Below are 6,119 nucleotides of genomic sequence, written 5' to 3' on the forward strand. Positions count from 1 at the left end.
TAAGGAGCCTGTGAAGGAGATTAAAGCTAAACAGGTCAAAAAGAAAAAGAAGAATAGAAATGGAAAGATTGGGATAAACAAAAGCAATAGTTTTGCTTATGTTGCAGATGCTCCTAGAAAGAGGTGTGAGAATTGTGGATCAATGAATCACCTAACTCATCTTTGTAAAAAGACTGTTAGCAATTCACCTGAAGGAGTCTGCAAGTACAATAAAGTTAAGGCAAATGATCCCTATTTATTATGTGACAAGTTTGACTGCTACAAATTGAGAATTGATCTCATAGAATCAAAAGTTGGTTCTATATCTGAAAGGGAAAATGTTCAACAGTCTATGAATTCCATTTTATCTCAAAATTCTCATTCTACTTCTGCAAAATCAGTTAACAAGAAGAAAGTGCCCAACACAGCTTGGGTAGCTAAACACACTTAATCCTCATTGTGTGCAGGGCAAAGGGAAGAAGGTCATATGGATCATTGATAGTGGATGTTCCAGGCATATGACAGGTGATAAGGCCCTGCTATCACAATTTAAGGAGATGGATGACCCTTTGGTGACCTTTGGAGACAACAGCAAAAGATTCACAATGGGATATGGCAAGATTGTTTCTGGAAATGTTGTCATTGAAGATGTAGCACTAGTTGCTGGATTAGAAGTAAATCTTCTAAGTGTTAGTCAATTTGCAGACAGAGGTTTTCAAGTTGCTTTCAACAAAGAAGATTGTGCTTTTATTAGCAAAAAGACTGGCGAAATTGCTCTTAAGGGAGTAAGAAATGGAAGCTTGTTTGTTGCAGACTTAGACTCAACAAATAAGGAAGGAGTGTGTTATTTCTACACCAAGGCATCAGAAGAGCAAAGCAAACTGTGGCATAAAAAGCTATCTCACTTGAATTTCAAAGCAATCAACACCTTAGTCAAGAAGGAGCTTGTGAGAGACATGCCCAGTCTGGAATTTACTCAACTAGAAGTTTGTGAAGCTTGTCAGAAAGGAAAGATGAAAAGATCAAGTCACAAGTCAAAATCTGTGAATTCCATAAGTGCACCTCTGCTACTTATTCATATGGACTTGTTTGGGCCAATAAATGTCTTGTTCATTTCAAGGAACAAATATGCCCTTGTCATGGTTGATGATTTTTTAAGATACACTTGGGTTGAGTTCATGTACTCTAAAGATGAAACTCCAAACATTATAATTGAGCACATCAAGAAAATTGAGAAGCAAGCTGAAGGAAAAGTGAGTGTGAAAAGATTGAGGAGTGATAATGGAACAGAATTCAGAAACTCAACATTAAGTGAATTCTGTAAAAGCAAAGGCATTGTTCAAGAATTTTCAGCAGCTAGAACACCTCAACAGAATGGAGTAGTTGAGAGGAAAAATAGAACATTGGTTGAAGCTGCTAGAACTTTGCTACAAGATGCTCAGTTGCCAACTAGTTTTTGGGAAGAGGCTGTTAATACTGCATGCTACACTCAAAACAGATATCTCATCAACAAAGCTCATGGCAAATCACCATACTCAATCATGTCTAACAGGAAGCCTACAGTGAAGCATCTACATGTGTTTGGAAGCAAGTGTTATATTCTAAAAGATAACTCTGAATATGTGGGAAAATTTGACTCTAAAGCTTTTGAAGCAATTTTTCTGGGATATTCATTGGAAAGAACAGCCTATAAAGTTTATGTGATTGATCAAAAGAAAATTATGGAAAGCACAGATGTGACTTTTGATGATGACAAGTGTCCAGGCTTGGGGCTTGGAATGCCTTGATGTAAATGATGTTGAAGCCCTTGCATTTGAAAACCTAACCATTGATAGTGATTCTGATGAGGAAGATGAAGTTGTGACACAACAAGTGACAAATAAAGAAACCTCTGAACAAAATCATGGAAATGAAAGCTCCCTTCAGACACCTGAATTTGATGGCACAAACTCAGGGGGAGAAGGAGAAAATGGAAATGACAGTCATGGTTATACTGAAGAAAATGATGAAGGCACCAGTCAACAGACACACACCAGAAAGTGGGATATGAGTCATACAGTAGAAGCTATTATTGGTGATCCCTCAGCTGGTGTGAGAACTAGAAGTGCAACTGCTAATGAATGCCTACATGCATATTTTCTATCTCAAGTAGAGCCCAAGAAAACTGAAGAAGCCCTATTGGATCCTGACTGGATATGTGCTATGTAGGAGGAGCTGAATCAGTTTGAGAGAAACAAAATTTGGAAATTAGTCCCTGTACAAAAGAATAGAAGCATAATTGGAACTTAGTGGGTGTACAGGAACAAAATGGATGAAAATGGAATTGTTACTAGAAACAAAGCAAGGCTGGTTGCTAAAGGCTACTCACAAGAAGAGGGAACCGTTCCACCGCACCTTCGCGAGGCTCACTAGCTGACTATGATGAGACTTTTGCTCCTGTTGTAAGACTAGAAGCAATAAGAATCTTTTTGGCATTTGTTGCACACTCAAATTTCAAGGTGTATCAAATGGATGTCAAGAGTGATTTTCTCAATGGTGAATTAGAAGAAGAAGTTTATGTGCAACAACCACCTGGCTTTGAAGATCCAGAATTTCCTAACTTTGTTTACAAATTACTTAAGGCTCTATATGGATTGAAACAGGCACCAAGAGCCTGGTATGACACACTGTCAGAATTTCTACTCAAACATGGCTTTACTAGAGGTACTATTGATAAGACTCTCTTCTACAAGAAGCATGGTGAAGATATGATCCTAGTTCAAATCTATGTGGATGATATCATCTTTGGATCTACAAATGAAAAGCTTTTTCAAAGATTCTCTAGGCTAATGCAGAGTGAGTATGAAATGAGCATGATGGGAGAATTGAGTTACTTCCTTGGCCTTCAAGTTAGTCAAAGAAGTGATGGTATTTTCATCAGCCAAACCAAATATGTGAATGACTTATTGAAGAAATTTGGTATGGTGGATAGCTCACCTGCATCTACACCAATGTCTACTGCAACCAAGTTGGATGAAGACAAGAAAGACAAGAGTGTGGATATTTCAAGCTATAGAGGGATGATTGGATCATTGCTGTATTTGACTGCTAGTAGACCAGACATCATGTTTGCTACTTGTCTATGTGCCAGATTTCAAGCCAATCCAAAGGAATCACATTTGATGGTTGTCAAAAGGATTTTCAGATACTTAAAGGGAACTCCAAACTTGGGATTATGGTATCCTAAGGGAACTGGTTTTGAAGCTGTTGGATACACAGATGCAAATTTTGCTGGATGCAGGGTTGATAGGAAAAGTACTAGTGAAAGTTGTCAATTTCTTGGTCAAAGACTTGTGTCCTGGTATAGTAAGAAACATCAATCTGTGTCAACTTCCATAGCTGAGGCTGAATATATAGCTGCTGGAAGTTGTTGTGCTCAAGTGCTTTGGATTAGAAATTAGCTAATGGACTATGGTCTAGTGTTACACAAAATTCATATTATGTGTGACAATACTAGTGCCATATCTATAATAGTTAATCCAGTTAATCATTCTAGAACAAAGCACATTGATGTTAGGTACCATTTTATCAGGGAACATGCTGCAAATGGTACCATTGAGCTCATTTTTGTTCCAACTGAAAAATAATTAGCTGATATTTTTACTAAACCTTTGGATGAAGCAACCTTCACTAGACTTGTGAGTGAAATTGGAATGCTCAATTCTTCATCCTAAGGCAAGAACTCAGCTAATGTTTTGCAGCAGATTAATTTCTAATAAATCAACCCAGTTTGATTTAATTGAAAAATAACTGAAATATGAATTATAAATTTTTCAGAAGCTCTGTATATTTATTTTTCTTTAAAAACTCAAAAATTAACTTAGAATATTTCAAATTCTAAGTAAACTGCTTAGTTGTTAATTTACATCTTAAATGTGTAAAAATTAGCACAAGGCAGATAAACAGTACTCAAAGGTATAGAGAACTGAGTTCTCGATAAGTCAAAATGACTTATCGACAAGTCATTTTGGAGTTCTCGAGTGAGTCCTCGATAAGTCAATTTACAGACTTCTCGAATGACTTCTCGATAAGCTCTATTATGACTTATCGATAAGACCATGTAGAGTTCTCTAATAGTGTTAATTCACAGAGTTCTCGACAAGGATATTTTGAGACTTATCAATAACTCAGAAATAAAATAATTTAATTCAATGAATTATTTTAGACAAATACTTTTGGAAAATTTATTTTGATTTTAATTTGATTTAATTCAAATAAATTAGAATTATTTCAGTCCTTTTTGGACAAACTGGGCTCACTTGACTTCTCGAATGTACCTTTTTCATATTTAAAATTACTTCTCGATAAGTTTAATATCAAATGTTTATTTGACTTCTCGATAAGTATTTTACGTTTTCTATAAATACCCAGACTTCTCGATACACACCCTGTACTTACACCTTCTCGAGATCTCAAGTGACCTAGCTTTCAGACAAAAGGCGATTTCTCTCTCGTTTTTGCTCTTTTCTCAAAACTTTTTCTTACCCACTACTTCTAAACACTACAATGGAACAGAACATTATTAGAGCTATCATTCCAGAGAAGGGAACTAATTTTATTGCTTTTCTTGATGCTAACCAAGCCCTTGATAGTTTCAAGGGGTTTGTGAAGTTTCTTTATGAATCCTACATTGCAGGTGCTTTAACTGCAAGTCATGTGCTGTATTTGGACGTTCTTCATGAATTTTGGACATCAACTATAACCAGGACAGTTGTTCTAGAGAATGTCACTTCTATGGTGGTCACATGCACAATTGGAGGCCAGGAAATTGAGTTTTCAGCAGCTGATGTGAATACAGCCCTGGGTTTGCCAACTGAGAATTATAGAGAGATGCCAACTGCAGATGAGCTGAGTGAATTCATGGACTTCATCAACTACAGTGGCTCAATCAACTTGGCAAGCCTGAACAGAACAAACCTTAGGAAGGAATGGTCCTTTGTGTTTGATTCTGTAGTAAGGGCTTTCACTTGCAGAAAAACTGGCTTTGACAACATCTCAAGTGTGGTGCAGAGTCTGGTGTTCTCAATAGCTCACAACAGGCATCTGAATGTTGGAGGTCTGATTCTGGAGGAGCTAGCTACCAGGCTTACTATGCCTTTGAAGAATAGAGGTAAAGAAATCTGTTTGCCAAGGTTTATTATGTCTAGTTTAGCTCATAAAGTCAATGACATACATTTGTTAGCTGGTATTAATAGTAGTAGAATTGGAAATTGCAAGCAAGTGTCCAAAATCATATTTGGCTCACTTACTTCAAAGAATAAGGTGAGTGTAAGTCTCAGAATCACTCCATTTATGTTGGAGAGATTCCAGACTTATCCTTACCCTATGCCAGACATGAGGGCTCCTAAATTTGCTAGTTCAGCTATGGTTCCTGAGCCTGTGGAAGCACAAACACAGGAACACCAACAGGGACCTTCCTGTTGGATTTTAATCGCAGCGGGGGCATGACAAAACACTTTTACACATATAAAATCCAAATAAAAGCATACAGATCATGAATAAAAATTCGAGGGATCGAATCTAACCTTTAAAATAATTCGGAGACAACGATCAGAGATCCTTAGCAGTTGCTCCTCAAGTGTGAAGCACTCCACCGGTATCCACCAAGAAAACGATGTTAAGGAGGAGGAAGGAGGTGGAGAGAATTGAGTTTTCCAAACTTTTTGGGTTTTTGGGGTTCTTATGTTAGAATGAAAATAGGGTCTATAATAGTGTATTTATAGGCAAAATTTTCAGCTGAAATTTTCCCATAAATATTATTATTATTATCCCATTTATTATTCTCATTAATAATTAAAACACCTTTTAATTATTAATCCTTTTTCTAAACACTTTAGAAATAATTCTCTCTCTTGATTTAATTTCCAAAAATTAAATCCTTTAATTAATAATATTAAGAACTTTTCTTAATTAATTTATAATCAATTAAATCTCATTTAATCAATTATTAAATTTGCCAATTAATTATTTATTTCACAAATAAATAATTATTAGCCATTATTAATTAATTCCTCCACCATTAAATCATTCTCTTTTTATGGTGTGACCCTATAGGTTCAATATTAAGTCGGTAGTAGAAATAAATAATAATAAAACTATTT

The sequence above is a fragment of the Apium graveolens genome, chromosome 2 (genome assembly GCF_009905375.1).
Source record: "Apium graveolens cultivar Ventura chromosome 2, ASM990537v1, whole genome shotgun sequence".
NCBI classification, from domain to species: Eukaryota; Viridiplantae; Streptophyta; class Magnoliopsida; order Apiales; family Apiaceae; genus Apium; species Apium graveolens.